The sequence below is a fragment of the Pogona vitticeps genome, chromosome 4 (assembly GCF_051106095.1).
Source record: "Pogona vitticeps strain Pit_001003342236 chromosome 4, PviZW2.1, whole genome shotgun sequence".
Lineage (NCBI taxonomy): Eukaryota > Metazoa > Chordata > Lepidosauria > Squamata > Agamidae > Pogona > Pogona vitticeps.
Window position 1 is genome coordinate 229,734,469 of NC_135786.1, and position 25,763 is coordinate 229,760,231.

General features: G+C 43.0%; 1 long non-coding RNA gene across 1 annotated transcript in view; it reads left to right on the top strand.

Moving 5' to 3' along the window:
* Positions 1–9,865: 9,865 nt before the first annotated feature.
* LOC144588591 (uncharacterized) overlaps positions 9,866–25,763 on the top strand; it is a 34,053-nt gene continuing 18,155 nt past the window's right edge. The window contains exon 1 of the long non-coding RNA XR_013544208.1: positions 9,866–10,200. This is a non-coding gene — a long non-coding RNA (uncharacterized LOC144588591). The remainder of the gene's footprint in view (positions 10,201–25,763) is intronic.

The window sequence follows — 25,763 nt, forward strand, 5'->3', positions numbered from 1 at the left end:
TGCCAGAGGGGGAAGGGCACTGAACCACTGAATACCTGTTGCGGTGCTCAATGAACGAATTGTCGAACCAGCACTTCATGCCCATGTCTAGGAGAAACACAACCTGTGAGTTCCCTAATTTGGGTCCACCAGGAAGAAATTTAGGAACAGATAGGGAGAGATTATAGAGGCATGTGATGTCTTCTGTATTCCATCTTTTTTCAGCCAATATTTTTGCCCAATGATACCACAAACTCTTAATTAGGCTAGGTGGATATAGGCTAGGGGAGAATTATGGACTACCGGGCATTTGTGCAGATGTTGGGGTCACGAGATCTGCAGTTCAACTCAGATAGAAACTGAGCTTCTTTGAAAACCTTTAAAGTCCGTGAACGGCACTGAAGAGAAAACAATCCATAGGTACATATTGCTCCAGTCTATGGGTGAGTGAACATATCTTTGCTCCTCTCTGTTGTCACCCAGGAATTGCACATAAACACACCTCTGATTTGGTCCAGTTTTACACATTTGTCCAAAGACAGTGCCCCCCTCCCCCACTACTGTATGTGACAACCCCAGACCTACTGGAGGATGCCACAGTCTCACTAAGCTGCCACCAACCATTCCCTATAAGAAGTCACACAGACCAGGGATGGATTTTTAACAAATAAAAGAACAAGGTTTATTTACATCACACACAGGGAAAATAAAATGATCAAATGAATAAGATACAGTGACGTGGCTTAGTCTCAATCATACATACACTAGTTTGGTTCACACAGAACGCATTTAACTAAAGCACAGACCCTGAACCTATCAGTTCTGGCTAACCCTACAGACACCTGAACCTATCAGGTTGGTACTGACTGACACACAGTAGTACCCTGTCTGACACACAGACTCCCACTCAAGCTTCTTCTCTCAGCTCTTCTCCTCCAGCTTCTGACTTCTCTTCACACAAGCTACACATATATATACAGTACAGCCCCTCCTCCTGATGTCCCGCCTTCCACTCCCCATAGGATGGAACTTTCCCTCCAACCCATGACAGACAGGTAACATCAGTGCTGTATGTAACACCTCCCCTCTTTATAAGTTGTTTTGTAGGGGGAAAGCTAAGGTGCTTTTCACCAAAAAAACAACCTGGATCCAAAACATACCAAAACAGTTATACATTAACATACAATACCATACTTACTTATACTTACACTCTAAGTTAAACATTTACCATTTACAATACATCAATTTACCTTTATTCATACAAACCAAGTTCAGAAAACAGGTACATTTAACCTTTAGTCATCAAAATATATACATAGTCCATGTTTCTTCGCCGTCTTCATTCTTCGGGTCTTCTTGACAAGGCGTCAGCAACACAGTTCACTGACCCTCTGACCACCTTCACTTCAAAGTCATAGTCTTGCAGGTTTAAAGCCCACCTCATAAGTTTACTATTGTGGGTTTTCATTGTCTTTAACCATTGCAATGGTGAATGGTCAGTGCACAGAATAAAATGTCTTCCCCAGATGTAAGGCTTGGCCTTCTGGATCGCGTAGACTATGGCCAGGCACTCCTTTTCCACGGTTGCCAGATGTCTCTCACCTTTCTGGAGTTTCCTACTCAGGTAGGACACTGGATGCTGGTCACCATTCTCATCCTCCTGGCAAAGAACTGCTCCTACCCCGCTGTTAGACGCATCGGTGTAGATGATGAACTCCCGGTCGAAGTCTGGAGCACGCAGCACTGGATAGTTGATGAGGGCCTCCTTCAACCTCTGGAACGCCTCCTCACAGTCGCTGGACCACGGGATGCGGTCATCAGTCTTCTTCCTCGTCAAATCGGTCAGCGGAGCCGCAATCTCGCTAAACCTCGGGATGAACTTTCTGTAGTAGCCCACCAACCCAAGAAATGATTTGACTTTTTTCTTGGTGTTGGGTCTAGGCCAATCACGAACTGCTTCTATCTTGGCCTCTAGGGGTTTTATCACTCCTTCCCCTACCATGTGACCCAAATATTTTATTTCTGGGCTACCCAGCTGACACTTGCTCGCCTTTACTGTTAGCCCTGCTGCACTTAACCTCTGCAGCACTAACTCCAGGTGTTTCAGGTGATCTTCCCAGGTATTGCTGAAGATCCCTATGTCGTCAATGTAGGCCACAGTAAAGTCACTGAGCCCTGCTAAGGTCTGGTCCATCAGCCTTTGGAATGTGGCCGGTGCATTTCTGAGACCAAAGCTCAGGACTCGAAACTCATAGAGACCAAAAGGGCTGCAAAAGGCGGTCTTTTCTTGATCCCTGGGATCAATTCTTAATTGCCAATATCCCTTTACCAGGTCCAATGAGGAAATGAACCGACAACCCCCTATGGTTTCAATCAGGTTGTCTAGCCTGGGCATTGGGTAGGCATCAGGAGTGGTTACGCGGTTTAATTTCCTGTAATCTACGCAAAACCTAATGCTCCCATCAGGCTTGTCCACTAGGACTATCGGAGAGGACCAAGGACTAGAAGAGGGGACGATTATGTTCTCCCTAAGCATCTCGTCCAGCTCCTTCCGCACCTTGTCCCTATAGGGTCCCGTCACTCGGTATGGGGATACTGCTTGCGGGGGTGCATCCCCTGTGTGGATCCGATGCATCACTCCCTTCACTATCCCCGGCTTATTGGAAAACACCTTTTGATATTTGATGAGCAGCATTTTTAGTTCTTGCTGCTGGTCTTGGGTGAGTGCAGGACTGATCTTTACCTCCTCTGGGTTGTATTTTACTTCCCCTCTACCCTCCCAGAAGGGTAATTCAGCTTCCTCACTCTCAGCTGCTTTTATCGCAAATAAAACCCTCTGTTCCCCTCTGTAGTAGGGTTTTAGGGCATTCACATGAACCACCCTCCTTGCTTGGTTTTCCTCCTGCTCTATAAGGTAGTTCAGATCTGACATCTTGGAAATGACCCTATATGGTCCTGCCCATTTGAGCTGCAGTTTGTTCTCTCTGCAGTGCGTAAGCCAAAGCACTTCCTCCCCTGGGTCAAAGTGCCTCTCTCTAGCTTTGTGGTCATACCATGTTTTCTGTCTGACCTTCTGAGCTTGCAGGTTTTCTGCTGCTAGCTCTAGGTTTCTCTTTAGGTCATTCATCAAGGTGTCTATGTATGTCACAACGTCTTGTGGGTCATCCTGGGTGATCTGCTCCCAATTTTGTTTGATCAAATCAAGGGGCCCTTTCACCCTTCTCCCAAATAAAAGTTCAAACGGACTGAACCCGGTACTGGCTTGTGGCACTGATCGATAAGCAAACAAAAGGGATTGCAGCTTCTGGTCCCAATTGTTTGGATTCTCTGCCAAGTAAGCCCTAATCATGCGCATTAGAGTCCCATTGAACTTCTCAGTTAACCCATTACTTTCAGGGTGATAGGCAGTGGTTTCCTTGTGCTTAATTCCACAGATTTGCCATAAGCGTTTCATGAGCTTCGATGTGAACGATGCGCCCAAATCTGTGATTATTTCTGAGGCAAATCCCATCCTGGACATATACCCCACCAAGGCATCTGCCACTGTGTTAGTTTCAATGTTAGTCAAGGGAATGGCTTCAGGGTACCTCGTGGCATGGTCCACAATGGTGAGAATGAACCTGTTCCCCCTCTTTGTGGCCTTGGGCAAAGGTCCCACAATATCCACCCCTATGCATTTGAACGGAGTGTCAATCACAGGCAAAGGGCACAACTCCCGCATGAAACTCTACCCGCATTGGCATCATTTTGGTGCCAAGTGAAAACATGCTTATTTATTAGAGCCTTTGGTGATCAAGGACCTTGGTCCATACAACTTTTAATACATGATTTTAATGTTTTCGTGTTGCGTGCTTTAAAATGATTTAATTGTAAATTGTTCTAAAGATGTCCTGCTTTTAAATTGTTTTATGCAACTCTGTAACGCCCACCTGGAGATCTTGTGGTTTAGGGCAGGCTGTAAATATTTCAAATAAATAAACATGTTTAAATAAATTTATCTCATAACCCCTTTCTGGAAATTTCTCAAGGCTAGAAGGTTCACAGCTGAGGGCCAAGGGCTGTTGACATACATTTGTTGCTATGACAAAAAACGGTATTGTATTGTATTGTATTGTATTGTATTGTATTGTATTGTATTGTATTGTATTGTATTGTATTGGAGAAAGGCTATTGGCCAGGATGCAAAATGGCTCAGCAACACTCAGTAGTTTGAAGCCACTGCCAAACTCAGGCAACTACACCATTGAGAGGTGTTGTTGAGTTTGTTTGTTTATTTGTTTTTTTGGTACTTCAATAATAACATGGAGGTGGGAAGAAAACTTTAGCTGTTAAACACATTCTCTGTGTAGTACAGCAAGCAAAATGGCACAGCTCTCTTATTTCCTAGAAGTGTCTTTTGTCAAGTGCTCTGGCAATTGTCTATGAAATTATCAACAACACTTGCTTTTTTTTTAAAAAAAAAGTTCTCATTCACCCTTATTTTAAGCGAGGGGATCTAATTATATGGGGAAAAGGCACATTTATTGTACTTCTGTCTTGCACATGTTTATCTTGGATCCATTTTAAAAAGATGCCTGTCAGTCGGTCGGTTGGTCAGTCGGTCGGTTGGTCAGTAGGTAGGTAGGTAGGTAGGTAGGTTGGTTGGTTGGTTGGTTGGTTGGTTGGTTGGTTGGTTGGTTGGTTGAAACTTCAGGTGGTGCAGAATGCAGCAGCCAGACTCCTTCCTGGAGTGAGAAAATACCAACATATTTCGCCTACCCTGGCCATGCTGCACTGGCTGCTCATCCGTTTCCACATTGACTTCAAAGTTTTAATGCTCCCCTATAAGGCCCTAAACGGTTTAGGATCTCCATACCTGGCGGAACGCCTGCTCCCACCAAGATCTACCTGGATCACTCGCACAAGCCAGGAGGTGAGGAGCCTAATGTGAGGGAGGCCCAGAAGGAAAAGACACGAAATCGGGCCTTCTCAGCGGTGGCTCCTCGCTTCTGGAATAACCTTCCTCCGGTGATTCATGCGGCCCCTACACTGGGCACCTTTAAGAGACAACTTAAAACATGGATGTATACTCAGGCCTTCCCTCCTGTCAATACCTAACTTTCCTTTATTCTTTCTCTATTTATTATTTGTTTTAGTACTGTATTTCTTATGGATTGTTTATGGAAAATCTCTGTGTTTTTATTGTATATCTGTTTATTAGAAGCCGCCCAGAGTGGTCAAATAGACCAGATGGGCAGGATATAAATAAATAAATAAATAAATAAATAAATAAATAAATAAATAAATAAATAAATAAATAAATAAATAAATAAATAAATAAATAAATAAATAAATAAATAAATAAATAAATAAATAAATGGCTGGTTGCTTGCTTGCTTGCTTGCTTGCTTGCTTGCTTGCTTGCTTGCTTGCTTGAAAATATTTTTACTCTGCCTTTATGCTGAGTGGGAGATTTGAGTCGTGATCTTTTTATTTCTACTCCAACTTTTTCTTTTAAAAGTGGGGGACTTCAGTAAAACAGCTATATTGCCTCTGGCATCCTGAGTACATGAGTCCCCCTCTGAACTTGATCGCTTGTGATATCTGAGCACTTGAACCCCCTATAATAGTGAAAATTATGGTCTAAATCCAATGGTTTGTCTTGAGTAGAGACAATCCATTGAATCAAAAGAACTCATAGAAGTATTGACTTACCATTTTCTTATTAATTCATTAGCTGGGTAAAATATCATACTAAATGTTCTAGTTCAGTGTTTCCCAAACATCAGTTCCCAGATGTTCTGGGACTTCAACTCCAAGAAATCCCAGCTAGAATAGCTGGTGGTGAAGGGTTCTGGGAACTGCAGTCCAAGGACATCTGGGTCATCTAAGGTTGGGAACCACTGTTGTTGTTGAATATCACCTGCCAATTTCCTTTGGATATAAATCCTACCTTCAGTTGCCCTGACACAGTAAACAAGACAATGTCAAAGTTCTTCTTCTGACATTTTATGGGAGGGTTCTCAGAAACTGGGTATATATCCAATTCCTGCGTTTTGTGCATTTCTATAAAATGTGCATTATTGGGAAATGCGATTATTCCTGCTTTCAGGACTATCATATGTAGAAGCTCTGGATGGGTTGCTTTGGTCTTGTTCAATGAGCCCCTCCTTGTGTGCTTTGCTTTATGTGTGGGTGCCTACCTCCACTAACAAAGGAAAAAGATACTACTTTCGCTGAGCCGTTTTGTAGCAAATACCATGAGTTACATTTTTGGTGTTTTTAACACCGTATTTCAAAGCTGTCACATGGAAATGTGTACCTGAATTCTCAACTAGCTGTATTGCTTTATTGGGATGCATGTTTTGCAACCTAAATGGAAGCAGTGGTCACCCCGCATCCCTAGCATCTCTTGGCTGTTGTTGTTGCATTCAGTACTGAGAACATGCAACCCCCTGAGGTACAAAATGCCCTTCTGGCACCCCACCCACACCCCAATTTTTTTAAAAAAAGCTGTTTGAATTAAAAAGTTTGCTTCTGCTCTCCAAGATGCATGGGGGCAATTCTGCTATATTTTGAAGACCTCTAAAACCCCCAAATTTAACAACAAACATTAAAATATTTTTGGCAGGGACTGCTGGGGTTGTTTGTTTTGTTTTTTTTGCTGGAGGGGAAGGTCAGAGAAGTAAATGTGGGTCTACAAGGTTTGAGGATGAAAATGTGGAGCCCCTAAAGCTCTAGAAAAAAAAAAACACCTCTCCAATACTCAAGATAACAGATTTAATTCAGAATTTTTTAAAAAATCGCATATTGTTATATTTTCCCTCCCACTTCACTCTTGGCCACTGTCTGCTATCTATCTATCTATCTATCTATCTATCTATCTATCTATCTATCTATCTATCTATCTATCTATCTATCTATCTATCTATCTATCTATCTATCTATCTATCTATCTATCTATCTATCTATCTATCTATCTATCTATCTATCTATCTATCTATCTATCCATCCATCCATCCATCCATCCATCCATCCCTCCATCCATCCATCCGCCTGCCTGCCTGCCTGCCTGCCTGTCTGTCTGTCTTGTTTCCCTGAAAACAAGACCTAATCTGAAAATAAGCCCTAGTACGATTTTTCAGGATGCTCGTAATATAACCCAAAAAATAAGCCCCAGTTAAGTGAAACCCAGCCCTCCACCATTGTGCAGCAACCAGAAGATGATATGACTGTACTGTATTTGAATAAATGTAGATTGTTGTACATGAAAAAAAAATCTCCTGAAAATAAGCCCTAATGCGTTTTCATATTAATTAAAAATTAATATAAAACCCTGTCTTATTTTCAGGGAAATATGGTAAATATCTATCTATCTATCTATCTATCTATCTATCTATCTATCTATCTATCTATCTATCTATCTATCTATCTATCTATCTATCTATCTATCTATCTATCTATCTATCTATCTATCTATCTATCTATCTATCTATCTATCTATCTATCTATCTAACAACATAGCAAATTGTTATAACATCATAGAGTAAAATAAAAAACTGAACAAAAAGATTAAAAATTAACTACAATAAGTTAAATTAATCAATGAATAAAGTTTTAAATTAATAAAAATTAAACATTGAAAACAATTTCTCCCATAGCTTTAAAAATATCCTCTGGATGGACTTGGTTACATCCTTCTGTGTTGGGAACCTGGGGATACTTATTGTTCTTGCAGTTATTTTTATTTTTCTCAGCACTGTTCCAATCTATAACTGCCCACATCTGTTACTATTCCTGCTGTGGTTTTCTGTTCTTTCCGCAGTCTTGGAAGCAAAGGCAAAATTCTCCTCTGCTGGTGTCCTCGGGGGAGATGGACCTTTTCCAGAGTGAAAGGCTCGGCTAGACAATTGGATGCTGGCTCTGGCCCGCTGTTCGCTGTCCTGCTTTGCTATTATTTTCACACCTCTGTTTCCACAACAATGTACTTATGCCTATTTATAGCTTGCTTTGGGTCTATGAGCTCTAACAGATCAATCTCCAGCAAGATTGAACCAGGGGTCCGAAATACCTTTTCTAGCCACAGCAGCCCCACACCTCTTTTTGAGTGTGGGTCTCTTCCCTAATCCACTAGCTCTCAGTCTATAGATCCTCAGATCTTCATAGAATTGCACAGCTGGACATGATCCAAAATATCTAGTAGTCCAACCCTGAGCAGAGGTCTACAGGTAAAATGTTTGCTATTCCTAGCCATCACTGCTTAAGAATTGTCAGTGAAGGAGACAATGGACTACGACCCTCTGAGATAGTCAGTTCCACTGTCAAACAGATCTTAACTACTGTATTGGAAATCCTTTCCTAATGATTAATTGGAATCTCCTTTCTTGTAACTTGAACCATTTGGTCAGGGCCCATGCTCTGGTGCAACAACAAAAGCTTGCTATATCTTCCACATGAAGATATCTGAAGATGGCTATTATGCCATCTCTTCTGTTCCCTTCTGTGAACTGTGGTTGTTATGTGCCACCAAGTTGGATCCAACTTATAGTCACTCTAGTGGCAAGTGAGATATTTAAAGAGTGGATTAACTGGTTTCACACCCCCAGTGAGTCTCCATAGCTGAGCAGCGATTTGAATCCCGGAATCCTAGTCATTCTTTCTGTCCACTACACCACACAGTATATCTGTGGACTCCAACTTTCTTTTACTTTTTTCTTTTTTAAATAATTTATTATTTTTAAACTACTAGGAATGGGGTAGGGGATACAAAAGGTAGAAGGTAGTGCAGGGGATGGGAAAAAGGTTTTGAGGATAGGAGAACACAGAGTATACAATCATCCACTCTATTCGTATTAAGTATGCATGCCTCTGATCCATTCATTTTCCAGTACAAAATTATTATTTTGTTACTGTTAAAAAAGTGCACTATATATATACTTTGTCTTTGAAAAACACTTCCCCCTTGAATTGCATGGGTTCGAATGACACAGTTTTGATTATAGACACGGATCCTTTCTCCCAATAAGATCTTAATAAATATTTCAATCAATCAATAATTATTCAGTCAATAAATACCGTGCTGCTATTTGTTTCTAGGAAGGGGCCTGAGAAAAGTGGGTCTTGGACTTAGCATGGCCCCTGTTGTTGGCAGTGTGGTGGTTCCTGGTTCTCTCTCTTAGCATGATGGCTCCAATATTGGGGCATGTCAGGTGGCTGACATGGTCAGGGGAGTTCTCTTTTTGTGAGTGTATGTGTGTGATTCAGCTGTCTATGCTTTGTAGTTACAAAAGAGATATACCTGGATTTGGACTACTTTGTCTGGCGTCCTTAACTCCATCAATGTTAAAAAGGATGAGTGTACATTATCTATGGCCATTGAGAGACCAGTCGACTCAGTGCTGACCATTATGCCCATGATTTCTAGGCCATTTGTAGAGTTTCGTCTCTACATCTACCAAAGCATCCTTACATGTCTACCAGGGCAATGTTTGGAAAAATCACCCAGGAGAAATGAAACTTGGGATCTGTTGCCCAAAGTGAAAAACAAGAAGAAAAAACCCAAGTCAGATAGTTCTTGTACGTTCTCTCCCATCACACTCCAGAGTCTTGACACCCTTTCCCCCATCAAGGAGAAGACCTCTTGTCATTTTCTAGAAGCCCTTCTAGAGGCTGCGGCTGCTTTTCTCTGAACGCCTCTGCAGGACAGGTGAGTAGCAGGATTAGCACAGCATCTGTCAAAAAAATGAGTTATGGCCTTACCTGTGGGCCCTAGGCAGAAATCCTACCCCTAAGATGTAACCTCTGGGGAAGGGGGACATGTGCCATTCTCTACGAGCCTGGGAGGTCAGCATGGAAGTTTCAGATCTTTTGGAAATGGTCTCTGGATCATTTTTTTAGAGTTATGGGTCTCTCTCAGCCACTCAGACCAAGAGGTTTGATGGCCTGGCCTTGAAACAGGCAGTTGTGATAGAGGTAAGAAAAGCTTTCGAAATTTTCCTTCTAATATTTTTTTGTGATGTTCTGGATAGAGTGTGTGGGATTGTCATGTCTTGCTCAAATAGCATGGGGAGGCAGTTTTAAAGAATACAAAATAACCATAAAACACAATTTTTGCTGTTGCAGGAGGCAGAGATGTGCAGCACAGATGTGCAAGATGCTGAAAAGGGTTCTGAAGCAAAATACCAGGAGCCATCAGCCTTAGCTTTGTGGAAGATGGCTTCTGCAAGATATTCTGAAGCACAGGTATGTGATTATCTGTGGAAGGGGTTGTGGGCTGCAAAATTGCGCTTCGTACAGTATTTGAAAGGTACGCTTCGTGCCTGTCGCCTTTGTTTAAAAGCCTTTTTGAAATATTTCAGGAACCTAAAGAGATGTTTACAATGAAACCTTCATACGTGACTCTAAGTAAAATTCTGGAACTGCAGTAGATCTGTATGAAGGAAGCATCTTGCTTCTTCAAACTTCAGAGGCTGAGAAATGTCTTGGGCTCTAATATTTAAATGTATAAAGCACGGATGACTGTCTTGCCCGGGTGCTTGAATAAGACACCCGTCACACGTATCCCACAGATACTCGTTCATGCGATGTTTTAGAACTGCAAAGATTACAGTTCTTAGAACGCAATGCCTCTATGCATGTTTTCTCAGTGAAAGAAGGGTACAGAAATATATGAATGTATATATTTACTTAATTTTTTTTTTTAAAAAATCATTTTTGACAGATGCTATGCAATCCTACTATTCAGGTGAGGTCTTCATTAAGCGCATAAACGGTCTCTCTCCTTGTCATATCATGAGTATGGTGCGATCAGTGCATTACCTGAGCAGTGTGACGAAAATGGAAAAAGGACTGCCACTATCATATTTATACGCCATGCTGCAGCATTTACATGTTCTCAGGCTCCTCAAGAACTCACCCCACTTATTTGGGGAACATTGTCAAACTGGACAAGCCTCCTGCCAGTCAGAATTGACTGCAAGGTAGCTACATCCCAGATTTTTATCGGTTTTGCCTGTCAGTGAACTATTCTTGGTTCCCGATTTCTCTTTGTTTACAAATCCTTCTGTGTCTGACGCACCTCCCTAATATATGAGGCTCTCCATTTATAGGCAGGTGATACTTACAACAAAGATAAATGCACACCTGCATCACCTCTGTCTACCTATTTATCTGTCACTTGTCTTTCTTTATAACTAGCTAGCCAGCCAGCTCTATATCATCTGTATTACAGTCAGTCTAAGTACATTTATACGTGATCACAAACAAAAATATGATGCCACAGAAGTTCATAACTCCCTGGATGGAATGTAAATCAATAGTTAAATATAGGAAGGTTCTCACAACAGTTTTTGTTGTTGTTTAGTCGTTAAGTCATGTCCGACTCTTCATAACCCCATGGACCAGAGCATGCCAGGCCCTCCTGTCTTCCACTGCCTCCCGCAGTTGGGTCAAATTCATGTTGGTCGCTTTGGTGACCCTGTCCAACCATCTCATACATAAAAAAGAAAGATAATCCCTACTGTTGGGATAGAGATCTGAAAAAGTCACAGCATGAAAAGAAATGGGGAGGAAGAGGGCAAAAGAAAGCAAACACTTACAGAATCATAGAATCACAGAGTTGGAAGAGACCACAGGGGCCATCGCGTCCAAGACTTGGACCCAAGTTCTGCTTTTCTTCTTTCCGTATTACTCATCTTAGTGGAATGGGTGCTGGGTGTCAGTAGGAAGAGAGGCAGAACATGATAGGTATGGCTAAATGTGAGTGTACCTAGTTTATAATGCTTGGATGTGTTATGAGTTGTGATGTCTCCTTATTAGGGGGTGAGTTGGGGAGAGGTTGGTTGGATCCCTCAGTGGTTTAGATTTCTGGCTGCGGAGCCAAAGGTTGGAAGTTTGATTCCCCACTGGGCCTCCCGTGAGTACAGCCACCCTGTGGGGCTTTGGGTAAGCTGCACAGTCCTGGGGCGCCCCCAGAAGAAAGGAAGGGTAAACCACTTCTAAGTATAAGTTCCCTAGAAAACCCTGAAAAAAGGGGTATCCATAGGTCAGAATTCACTTGATGGAACATCATCATCATCATCGTCATCGTTGTTGTTGCTGCTGCTGCTGCTGCTGTTGTTCTTCTCTTCTTATTCTTATTCTTATTCTTATTCTTCTTATTCTTTCTTCTTCTTCTTCTTCTTCCTCTTCTTATTCTTATTCTTATTCTTATTCTTATTCTTATTATTATTATTATTATTATTATTATTATTATTATTATTATTATTATTATTATTATTATTATTATTATGGGAAAAGGGAAGCCTTAAGACAAAAGAGTCTAATAATATCAACTCAGGTTTACTTTTTGAAACACAATTCCAAGAATCTTATCTTCCAGTCTGTTCCAAGTTCTGGGTCTTTTGTGTTCATATAATGAAAAACAATATCATGTAATTAAACATGCAAATAATGCACAAAAAGGCCCCACTCTGTTGCACCATTGGATACTTAACACCTTTCTATTGTCAGATATGATTACCAATTTTTATCTTTTCTAATTCTGTTTCATTTCTTTCTCTCCCCCTTCCCCATCAGGTTCTGGAGAACATTCATCACTTCCTGGAGTGTATAAAAATGTATTCAAAGCCATCTGATTAGTGCTTTCCATATTCCGATTTAAATCAAGAAACAGCATGCCCAGTGCATGATAGCAGGGTTCATAGCCTGTGATGTATTTCAGAAGCTGATTATTGCCCCTCCCTCTGATATATTTGTCATCTCTGGACAGAGCCAACTTACATGCAGGAAATCTGCTATAGCTTCCCCACATTTCTTACATCCCACAGTTCCATGATATGAACATAAAAGCCGCAGAACTTGGAACAGACTTGAGGATAAGAGTCTTGGAATTGTGTTTCGAAAAGTAATTCTCGTAAACTCTGAAAAGAACTCCGCTGGCTTAGACTGGAAGGCATGTCGTCCAGCATTCTGCTCCTATAATGGTTAACGTTCCTCAACCTCTGAGAAGCTCACAAGAAAGCAAACATGTGACCGTCCCCTTCTGCTTATGTTCCTTAGCAACTGGTTTTAAATGGCATACAGCCTCTGGAAGGGCAATTAGATTTAAAGATTCCTGACCTCCCAGCTCATTGTTATTCTTTGGCTTTAAGTTCAATTTGGACAGGATGGCCCTTCTAACAGAGGGGACTATCAAAGGAAGCATGCCTTCAGCCAACCTTTCCAGTAAAGAACTGTGATCTCTAAAAGAGAACGTATGGCCACCTTATGACTGCTCTTGAACACACCAGGCTTACCTTGGCACTACGGAGCATGTGGTACAGCATATATTAATCTGACCTCCAACAAAAAAAGGACCTAGAGGTGGAATATTTGTATTTCTGTCCCAGGGGAGAAAAATATGAATATCGCCACTACAGGTGGCCAGGTTGATGAGACCCTCCCTCCAGAACAGGGCTGTCCACTTACCACTCATGGTGTGGCCCATCATCATTTGTGCTGCACCAATTGCAGAAGTAGTCCAATCCCTGGCTTCCTGCATAGCTGACCATTCAGCAGCTGAGCAGGGAGACTTGCCATCCCGCCTCCTCGCTGGATTGGTCAGCAGCGCAGGAAGGAGTTAAGAAGCCTCGGCCAGGCTACTTCTGCAATTGGCACAATGCAAAAAAAAAAAAAAAAAAATGACGGCTTGCAGATCAGTTCCACGCACTGATCTGCAAGTGGTAAGCGGACAGCCCAGTTCTGGGGGAAGGATCCAGTTGGCCCAATTGGACCTGTGGTGTCGATATTCGTATTCATCTCCCCTGCTGGCAATATTCGTATTTGTCTCCTCCGGGAGATGAATACAAATATCTCATCTCTATAAAGAACAGATGAACAATCAAAGGGAAGACCTTGAGAACATCTGGCAGGTTGTCCCCACTGCCCTGACATTCACCATCTGTGATCACTGCCACAGCCTGCCTAATGGTAGGAACGGTGCTGGATCTTAGCTTCCTGTGCTTGATCGTTCAACTTGTCTCGTAGTCCGCAACCTCACTTTCATCACCTTTTCGCTGTCCCTTTTCTTTGACAATTTCCACTTTGTTAATTAACAAGGATTTAATCAGCTCAACTAAAGATAGACCTATCTGAACTTCTTCTTTTCTGACACTGACATACCTAATCATAGAAAGATCTTTCTCAGCTGCTGAAGGCTTGATGGCAACGGATTTTTTTTTTTTTTGAGAGCTATATTTAGCCGCACACGGCAAGCTTGTTCAGAAGGAAGGGAAAGGGAGAGAAGCAAAAACGTGGGCAAGAAAATATCAAGAAGAATTTCACTGTAGTCCTTAAGGTCAGAGGAAACCAAATGGATTCTGTTCCAATTAAGCTTGCACAGGAATTATGTCTTGGACGTCTCCTTTTCTTATTCACTTGCTTGTTTGAAGATTCGGTGGCAAAAGAGGCAGTATCGCCATGGATACACAGCATTTTGGGCACCTGGGCTGCGCTTGGGGTTGGAAGAGACTGGCCTATGCATGGCGAGGCAGCCATCTTGAGAAGACTAATGGATAGGGAGAAATGTCTGGATACACAACAGGTATGTGGCTTTTACCACAAGCCTAGCTGTTTTGTGGGGCATCTGGAGACAGTATATGCCTTCAGGCTAGGAGGGTTTACAGCCTTTGAGAAGCAAATATCAGCTGTTGGGTTTGCATTTTTTTTCTAGGAGCAAATTTTTGTGCCCTTTCAGTTTCAGTGGCCAGTTGCCCCGCCCGAGTTACCGCTCTGACCTTGGGAGAGGAAATGGATGGAAGACTCACTAAGTGAGAAGACAGGAGAGGGGGGAAGCCAGCAGTCGGTTGCGAGCAGTCCCAACTCAACTGCTTTCTTTAAGATCTGTGATTGCCTTTGGCACTCCAAAGGGAATGCTCTAGGCACCTGAGGCTGTGGCAGAACTGAACACACACACGTGGGCACACACAAACAAACAGCGGTGGCATCTTTGAGTATCAGTTTGAGATTGAAGCAAATCCTAACTATGGCAGCTGCCTGCCCTACAGAAAATAACAGAGGAGGGGGAAAGAGCTGGACTGCTAGACCATGTCAAGTCCATTCTTACACTTGAGACATCACTACCTCCAGAAATGACAAGACCTAGAAGAGGACTGATGTGCTGAAACCTCCTTCTCAGGTTTTTCAGGTACAAAGCTCAGAGACATACTGTATGTGGTGGAGCAAATACAGGACTATCCATAAAATAATGTATGCTGTGTCCACCACAGATTACGAATGGCTTTGGTGCATTGTTGGTTGTGGATAAACAGCTGTAATGTAAGGAGGACATCTGTCAAGTTCAGGTACAATAGGACCCCCATATCTGCTTGATCAATATCTACTGATTCGGTCTGAAAATATTAAAAATATTACAAGAAAAATCCTAGAAATATGCATTTCTAAAGATGAAGTTACCAGACCTGACCACTAGAGGAAGACAGAGACCATGCTACGTATAGCATTTGCTAGATGAATATTTCCTCAGTGTCATTACCAGAACTGGCCACTAGAAGGAGTCAGAAACTATGCTATGTATAGCGCTTGCTATTAAAATAGTGTTCACTATAATCCATGTTTTTCAGCATCTGTGGGAGGTCTTGGAACCGATTCCCCATGTATTCCCCATGGATACAGAGGTGCTACTCTACTTGATGGAGCTCACCAGATTTTACAAGCTGCTGTCACGCACCACTTTCAGGAAGACAGTGAGGTCTTCATTGTTTTGAGAAGCCAAGAGAAACTGGCCTCAGCTCTGAAGGACAGAGTTGCACATTGTGGACTTCAAACTATGAAAAAGTACATTCCTACGTGCCCCATACTGACAGTCTCAGAAACCAGTAATACTGGGACTTATAAGTGCCATCACAGTAAGATGTGCCCTGGGATTAAAAGGTGGATCTGTCTTCTTCCTCTGCCAGTGTTTGCAAAGAGTTTCACCTTTAAATGACCCCACTCTTTTCTTTTCTTTTTTAGATGAAGTGTTGACTACAGTATTTGGAAATACAAAGCCCTTAGAATACTTTGTACCAATTTCAAATTCGGTTCTGGTGATTTTGAAAAGAAACCTGTTCACCTTGGGGAGCAAGATACACTGAAGGACCCAGTTTACCTTGGTTGTTGGTTGAATCTGACACATATCTCTAGAATCTGTTGGAAACAAAAAGCCATGGGTTCCTACTCTGGCACCTCTGTGTTTTTAATCTCTCCTAAAGAAACAAGAGACTTTTGCATGAGATCTATTTCCCAGCTGGTTCATGGAGGGCATGGTCTTGTATTGATTTTTTCCAAACATTCACAGAAGTAACTGAACTTTCGGCTTCATGTCATCAGAGATTTTGCTGTGGACAGCAGTACATTAATTTATTTCAAGGAGCAGTGGTTTTTGTGGATTTTCCACCTTGCCAGGCATCAGCATTTCTACACGCACCCCAATTTTAGCTGCAAAACATTCTGTTTGGCACAAATTCACCTTTTCTTTGGACCGAACTATGTTTTCAGCTTGTTACAGGGGTGTTAGTTCCACAACAGAAATCACTGAGTGATTGCCTGTCACATAGGGAGGAGGAGCAGCCCTAAGAAACATTTTAAGCAAATCCTTCTAATTTTCATCTCGGTCAGAAATTGTCACGATCCATCACTTAAAGAGAAGTGATTAAGGATGTCAGGCTGAATCTACTTGGATAACTTTGGAAGAGAAACCTCTCTTTCTCATCCACAAAGGTTGGGTGAGGGTGGATTTTCATGCCTTCTGGATGGAAACACTGAGCCAGTGAGTCAGACCCAGAACTTCTACTTGGCTGGCAGTCAGATTTAAATGATATATATACCTAGAATGATCGAATGGTAGAGTTGATAAAGCTATCAAGTCCAATCCCTTGCTCAATGCGGGAATTGAAATCAAAGTATCTCTGTCAGATGGTTGTCTAATTTTCTCTTGAATGCCTCCAGGACTGGACAACTCAACGCCTTCCAAGGTCCTTGGTTCCATTGTTATACTACACTAACAGTTAGGAAGTTTGGCCTGATTCTCAACCAAAAACTGGCTTCCTATAACTTGAACCCATTACAGTGGTGCCTCACTTAACGAGTGCACCATTTAACAAAGAATCCGCATAGCGACCCATTTTTTGGGGTCGCTAATGCGATCGCATTGCGATGTTTAGATAGGCTAAACATCGCATTGCGATCATTTCTGCACCCGGTGGCCATTTTGGGAACAGCTGATCGGTAGTTCCAAAATGGCCGCTGGGTGCAGAAAATGGCTGCTCACACCATTTTCGCGCCCTGCCCTCACTTACCGAGGGTGTGAAAATGGCGGCGCTATGGAGAAACTTCGCAGAACGGTGAGTTTAAGAGCCATAGGAACGCATTAAACTAAGTTTAATGTGTTTCTATGGCGTTTTCCGTTCCGTATAGTGATGTTTCCCCATAGCGACAGTTAATCCGGAACGGATTAACCTCGCTATGCGGGGCACCACTGTATTATGTCTCCTCCACTCTGGAACAATTGAGAACACATCCTGCCCCTCCTCTGTTTGACAACTGATGGGTTGCATCAGGGTGGAGAGAGGTTGTCCTCTAGATAAGGACTTGGCTAACATCAAGCTTCTGAGATCTGGCTTGTCTTTTATTAGAACCCCAACATCAGTGGCAGCTGATACCTGCTGGGGCCAGTGAGGAAGAAGGCAGAGCCGCCAGAGGTGGAGCCTGTTACATCTTATTGACTACTCATTTACATGATCTAAGCATCTTTGATTCACCACTAGGCCGGATGGGAGGACTGCTGGGAGTTATACGAGCAGTGCCTACTTGCCCAAACTTTAGGACATTTCTGCCTAACATCTATCAAAGCAGAGAGCATGGTGAAAAAGACACATACTTAAAATGTGCCAAAAGTGTGCATGCTGGAAGGTTCTGTTTCTAACGTCTGTTTTTGTGGCTTAGTCCTCTTGAGTAGACATCCATAAAAATCCTCTTTGCTTTGAAAGCCTGGATGTTGTTGCACTGTGGCTTACTCCTAAGTAGATGCTCCTGGAACTGAACTGTGTCCGCTTTTCAGCCTAATTATTTTTCCCTTGCCACCATCACCCCATAAGACATTGAACCCCGTGTAGTTAATTAGTTATGCTAAGTCCAAACTGATTTATAGCAACCCTAACAGGGTTTTCAAGGTAAGTGAGATATTTAAGAACTGGTTTTGAGTATCCATGGCCAAGTGGGGGTTTGAACCCTGGTTTCCAGATTCCTAGTCCATCACACTATCCACTACACCACACTGGGTATGTAGCCCAATGTCGTGGTGGAATACAGATGTTAAGATTCTTCCCAAACTGGAGTCAGATTCCCAAGCCAAAAAAGGAGAAGGATGAAAGAAGGGAGGAGGCTGAAATTTCCCGTTCCTGGTATTTATGGTCATGGAGGGTGGAACACAGCAAAAAAAGAAAAAAGGGGTCTCTCTCTCTCTCTCTCTCTCTCTCTGTGTGTGTGTTTTCCACCATCAAATTCTTTCACAGCCCATTCACTTGTACGGAACAGGAGCAAGAGAGCACAATTAGGAAATTCTTGTAAGAAATCTAAGCATTTCACTCCTTTTTACAGATTGGAGAGCTGCAAATCCCACAAGATCTGGACTGTCTTCCTTTGTACAGCTTCTTTCAACCGAGCCTGGGCCATGAAAGACTTCAGCTACAAAGGCTGCTCCAATTGCTGGAGGCATCTAGAAAGCAGGAGAGTTGAAGAATTCTTCTTGCAAGCATCCATTAATGCCCCCGCTAGTGTCCTGTCACCCTGTTGTACTAAACATAAAAGAAGGAGAGGCTAGCCACCCCTGCCTCCAAAAGTGAGGGACAGAAGAGGAGATGCTCTATTACATATAGAGGCTCTAGTCTACACATGATCCGGAGCCCTTGCAAAATCAGATTTTCTGATCCCAAGGAAAGCTCTGATGTGCAACAGTGATTCTCCTCTTCAGAACATCATTCTCTACACTTGGAAAGCCATGTCTTTTAGAGCAGGGTGGGTTAAGGGTGACCCTCCAGATGTTATACGATTACAAATCCCCAGCCTTCCTCCCCCTTAGCGGTGCAGCCTGGGGCCGAGGGGAGCCACAGAGGTGCAAAATATCTGGAGGATGGCCCTTTGCCCATTTCCTCCACTACAGAATGAACAAAGAGAGCTTTTGGTCTTTGGTAAAATGGATTATTATCACGGCAGTTGGAATTGTGTTTTTTGGACTGTGGTTGCCGATCCTTGTGGACATCCTTGTAGGCTCTAGCAAGAGGAGAAAGCAAGGCCATTCCACCTGCTCTGTGAAAAGACCTTCTCCCTTGGGGCTCCTTTTTCACCACCAGCCAGCAGAATGCAACAGAGGGAGGAAAGGTGAGCAGCCTGGCCATGCACCTCATCATCATTCTTTTCTTCCCATTACACTCACAAACACACCATTTTGCCATATATTTTTCAGTTGTGAAGCCTGCATGAAACGCCTGTTTGTTTGTTATTAATTGTACATAAGCTGCCTAGTAACCCTTTCTGGCTGAGCCGTGGGTTAAAAATATTACGTATAACTAGAAAAGCCTGATTAGTGGATTGTTTGAACTGAGCATATATTTATTTAATATTTGCAGGATTCATGGCATTTGATTGGCTTGCAATTGTTAGTGAATTATCTTGGCACATATAAAATAGGCAGACCCTCCTGAGAAACTAAGCTGCTTTGAGTATGCTTTCCTACAGAAACTTACATTTTTATAACTAATCAGCTACCGTCAGAATTTTAAACCCCTAATAGTTTTAGAAGAGGTAGCTGTGTCAGTCTGTGCAAGCATACTTATCAGGCAAAATCCAAAGAAATGAAGCAAAATAAAGCAAAAAGACAAATCACTGCTCTATTTACAGTTTTTAAATATATAAACTGCTGGATAGCTCAGAGGTTTAGGTTGGGGGTTTGATTCCCCACTGTGCTTCCTTGACAGGGGCTGGACTGGATGATTTGACAGGTCTAAGATGAGGATGATGATATTTTAATTTCTTGTGTGAAAGTAAGCAGACTACTAACTTCTGGTAACGGTAAAGGTTCCCTTTGACAACTTGTCCATCAGTGTCCGACTCTAGGGGTCAGTGCTCATCCCTGTTTCCAAGCCGTAGACCCAGCGTTTGTCCGAAGACAGTTTCCATGGTCATGTGACCAGTGCGACTAGACACGGAACGCCGTTACCTTCCCATTGTGGTGGTACCTATTTATCTACTTGCATTTTTACATGCTTTCGAGCTGCTAGGTTGGCAGGAGCTGGGACAAGCGACAGGAGCTCACTCTGTTGTGTGGATTCGATCTTACGATTGCTGGTCTTCTTGCAGCCCAGAGGCTTCGCAGTTTAACCCACAGCGCCACCACATCCTTACTTACTTCTAGTAGAATGTGACAAACCGGCACCCTTGTAACTAGATGTAATATTATTTTATTTATTTTATTTTTATTTTTTATTATTTTTTATGTAACTATGTAACAGTTACCACTAGCCTCCATTATCTCACAAAACTACAATTCTACTTTAACTCAGTTATGCCTCATTTGCAGCATAATAGGAACTAAATTTGCAAGTAACTCATCGTTTGTCAATGGTGATATTTAAGCTCTGACTGACCAGCAGCATAAGAATAAACGGGAGGGGAAGGAGATGTTGGTGAACCTGCAAGGTGCTAGTCCCCCTCTATTCAGCACTGGCTAGGCCTCGCCTTGAGCATTGTGTCCAGTTCTGGACACCACACTTCAAGAAGGATGCTAACAAATTGGAACGAGTTCAGAGGAAGGCAACAAGGATGATCAAGGGGCTGGAAGCCAAGCCTTATGAGGAAAGGCTGAAAGAACTGGGCATGTTTAGCCTTGAGAAAAGAAGACTGAGGGGTGATAGGATAGCACTTTTCAAATATTTGAAAGGCTGTCACACAGAGGAGGGGCAAGATCTGTTCTTGACCAGCCCAGAGTGCAGGACACGCAACAATGGGCTCAAGTTAAAGGAAGCCCGATTTTGGTTAAATATCAGGAAAAATGTCCTAACTGTTAGAGCAGTAGAACAGTGGAACCAGTTACCTTGGGAAGCATTCAAGAAAAACTTAGATAATCACCTGGCAGATCTGGTTTGATTTTGATTCCTGCACTGAGCAGGGGGTTGGACTTGACGGCCTTGTAGGCCCCTTCCAACTTCACTTTTCTATGATTCTATGTTAGAGAAGGATAGGAAACGAAAAATGAATCATTCCGGCAGTTAAATAAGTTGAGCTTCAGCTGCTCTCGGAACTGAAAGATGAAATGGAAAATGGTATCTTATGTAAGGAGTTCCCAGAGTCCTTATTTAGAAGGTGCTAAATGACCATGAAGTCCAGTGACACATTCTCCAGCGAGGGTTTAAAGTCTGCCTTGGAACCATACTAATAGATGTCAGAAGCAGTTCAGTACAGAGGAACACAGAATAATATAATAACTCCAAAAAACTGAATTAAGGGACACAGAGAGAGAGAGATGTGTGTGGAAGAACCACCAATACAGCAGATGCGTCAGTACAAATATTGCAAATCGTTCCAGCCAAAATCCCTCAAGACTTCAATTCCGCCTGCGGACACAGTCAAAAATCAGTTGCTAGACTGCTCAGTTGTTTTTCTTAAGAGGTGAATTAGAAAATCAGCAGGAAGACACTGACTTAATTTGCCACAGGCAGTGCGAGCCAGCTTTTGCTCAGAGTAAGGTATATCATAGTTCATTCCTCAAAGAAAGCAGATACTTTAAATGGAGAAATGTTAAGGAGTGCTAGGTGTTGTTGCTGTTGCTGTTGTTTGAGAATAATGTTGATGCTGGAGAAAAGCATGTGACAATAAATGGTTACAATGGAAAATATAAGCCCTAAACAAAAATTTGGGCTTATATTTTTAATTAAGCGGTGCACCAGCTAGAAAAATATGGAAACTTCCAGTTTGGATCAGATAAATTTATGTCAAGCTATATTTTTCATAGGTCAAGGCAAATTGGGTCTGTATCAGATCTGTCCTGGATCACACCCCAACATTTTCAGCATTTGGAGGGGTAAATTTTTCAAAGGTCAGACCGAAAACTGAGGAAAGGGGAAGAGAAAGTCAGAACACCATATAAGGAAGACAATGAGATGGTATGAGATGATGAAAAAAGGGAAGAATCTAGGCTTTGCTGAAGGACAACCCCCCATGAAGAAAAAAGAAACTTCTTGTACTCTCCAGGCACTGTGGGTGTGGGAAAGGCAATGCATGGTTTTGTACTCCCATTTCCGTTTAATGTGCTTATGTTGTGCTTAGTATGGACCTCTTAGATTAAGGTAAGTGCTGCTCTGGATTGCTCAGTTTCAGTGTGATTTAGGACTCTCTCTCTCTCTCTCTCTCTCTCTCTCTCTCTCTCTCTCTCTCTGTGTGTGTGTGTGTGTGTGTGTGTGTGTGTGACTGCACTTGGATTTGTTTTCTATCTGGGCCTTCAGTGGTTAGCCTTCAGCCATTTTTAGCAGGACAGGGTCTGACTCTGTCCCCACCACTTCCTTTTTTTTTTTGCCCACTTCAGGTTTCAGAGTTTCTTTCTTCTGTTTGCCATTATGGTTTGCTTGGGTTGGGGCCTTGTTACTGCTGCAGCATGAACACAGCTAGAGATGGGCACGAATCGGTTCGTCCCAGTTCGTAAAGGCAGCAGTACAGATGCTGCTGCTCCCTTCCCCGCCTCCTCTGACTCAATCAGCCACTCACCAGGCCCAGTGTGCCAGTTTCCTGCAACTTCCAGTCCTGGGAACAGCTCAGGCTCCTCTGCCCCACCCCCTTGGCTGATCTCCCAATCAGATAAAAGGGCGGGGCAGAGAAGTCTGGGCTCCTGCTCCTGACTGGGAGATTAGCTGAGGCAGTGGAAAGAGCAAGCAAGTTGGGCCTGGTAACTGGCTGATCAGCTGAGCAGGTGGGGGAGAGGAGCAGCAGCACCTGTGCTGCCACCTTTACGAACTGGGACAGACTGTTTTTTTCCCATTTTGAATCACAGCCCTTCACTCCATCCAGGACAAAGGATGCTCATTTCTGGACGGGCAGGACCGAGCAGCCAACAGCAGCAGCTTAAAGGAACAAAGGAAGAAAAAAGAAGAAAAGTTTTGTCTTCCCACAGTAGTCAACCAGCTAAGTATGGGAAATGAACAAGCTAAATATGAACGCAGCAGCAACGCCCTCACCATGCCCTTCAATAGCTGGTGTTTACACTCATGTTACCTATGAATCTGGAGGCATGCCCACCATGCCGAGCAGTAAGCATTGTGGTTTGTTTGTTTGTTTGTTTGTTTGTTTGTTTGTTTGTTTGTTTGTTTGTTTGTTTGCAGGGATGAGCAGTTTGAGTCAAGTTGGAATTTGGTTGCAGTAGTGACTTGACCTGAACTTGACTCAGGATTCTTTTTTTAAAGACTTGGACCAGACTCACAACTTGGACACATTTTTGCAAGTCACGTTTTCAAGTCCCTATTATTTTAATGGAGATGACCTCCCGTCAGTCAGTCCACCAGCCCACTTCTAGCAGGGTCTCAGCCCTCAAACAGAAAACCAAACCCACTCCCCTTATTTATTTGTTTTTAGGCGGTCTTCCTACCTTGTTTTTTCCACCCCCTCTGTGACTGCCTATTCACCCCACTCTGGAATTGCTGACCTACCTCTCAGCAATAGGCCACCCTTTGCCATCTGGCCTCCTCAGCCTACATGTCCCAGGATGCCCTGTGCATGCTTTCCAGCGTGCACCATTTTACTCCTCTTAATATTCGTAGAGGCCAGAGTGATCAATCCCTTTCCGAATTTTATGAACATTGCTAACCACAAAGCTGTGCCGAAACTTTGCAGGAGATTTAAAAGGGACTGGTGGGGAGGAGGAGATAGAACTTTAACACTTTTTTTTATTTATTTTTTTAAATTAAAAGCTTTTAAATAGGGACTTGGTACCAAAGACTCAGACCCAAAAACTTGCCAACATCCCTGGATGTTTGTACCTTCTATGTAGTTAGTGTTTCCCAAGTTGGGGTTGCTATGAAGCCATTCCAGATTTTATCCTGTACTTTACATGAGTAACAGCAGCCATGAATTTAAAAGACGCCTTCTTCTTGGGAGGAAAGCAATGACAAACCTTGACAGCATCTTAAAAAGCAGAGACATCACATTGCCAACACAAGTCCGAATAGTCAAAGCTATGGTTTTTCCTGTTGTGATGTATGGAAGTGAGAGCTGGACCATAAAGAAAGCTGACCACCGAAGAATTGATGCCTTTGAATTGTGGTGCTGGAGGAGGCTCTTGAGAATCTCCTGGACTGCAAGGAGAACAAACTTATCAACTCTAAAGGAAATCAACCCTGAGTGCTCACTGGAAGGACAGATCCTGAAGCTGAGGCTCCAGTACTTTGGCCATCTCATGAGAAGAGAGGACTCCCTGGAAAAGACCTTAATGTTGGGAAAGTGTGAAGGCAAGAGGAGAAGGGGATGACCGAGGATGAGATGGTTGGACAGTGTCACCGAAGCAAACAACATGAATCTGACCCAACTCTGGGAGGCAGTGGAAGACAGGAGGGCCTGGCGTGTTCTGGTCCATGGGGTCACGAAGAGTCGGACACGACTAAATGACGACGAAAAGCAGTAAAATGCAGCCCAAAGCCCAAAGTGGATTCAGAGCACCCCTGCAATTGGAGTCCCCGATTGCCATTGCTTCCATGCGTTTCGCTGATTCCCTTTTAAGACTATCAGTGTTGGTGTTTGTCACTACGTAAACATTTGTTCCATCATCAACAGTCTGGAAACGGCTAGTCCACCAATGGGTCCATCCATTCCTGCGAGTCGTGTACAGCCGTTCAGTTACTTTTGGTTCAGAAAATGTTGCAGACTCTTGTGTGCCTTATTAGGCTGTAAACCCTTCTTCTCTCTTTGTAGCAGAAAAGCCTCACCCCGGAGCTGTTGCTGGATCTGGAGAAGTGACAGTTCCAAAATTACTGACACTAAAAATAGAAGTGAGGTCCAAAAGGAATTAAACTCACTCAGACAGGTTTAATTAATCATTCCCCATCCACAAAGAAAGTAATTCGTCATATAATAATGTTGCTGCAAAGATGCCATGCAGATACAGGTTTCTTGGGCATTGAAAGACCTCCTCTGGATGTGTGAGCTCCTGCCAATCATGTAGTTTTTCGAGAGAATCATCAGCTTTCTTCTCCAGGGCTGGGGAACCTTTTTGCCTGCCAAATACTTTTGGACCTCTGCTCCCATCCACGGTAACCGGTGTTGCCAATGATGGGAGATAATGGACATTGCATCCTGAGCCCTCCCATCAACCCCCTTCTGCTTTTGAGTTTGCAACTTCCAAAAGAAGACCCAAAGCATGAAAAGCTGGCTTCCTCTCAGCAAGCAGCTTTCCTGCCAGCTAAGAAATGCTTACAGTTTTAGGTGAACACATGATGGTTAAAAATTCATCTTCAAATAAAGACGGAGAACCTTTGGTTAGTTAGACATCCTTCAGTCTCGAGAGACGATGGTAACGTGCTCTATATGGAGGACTTGGAACAGCGTCTAGTGTGGCTGAGAAGGCCAATTCGAGAGTAACAAACCCTTCCACACTGAAGACAAATCCAATCTGTCCCCTGTCCAGCTCCCTGATTTTGTGACTGCTTCTTTGCCTTGGCCTGCTGGACAAAGATCTCTTCAAATTGGGAGAGGCCATGATGCACCGCCTGCCTCCAGGTTGAACGCTCAGA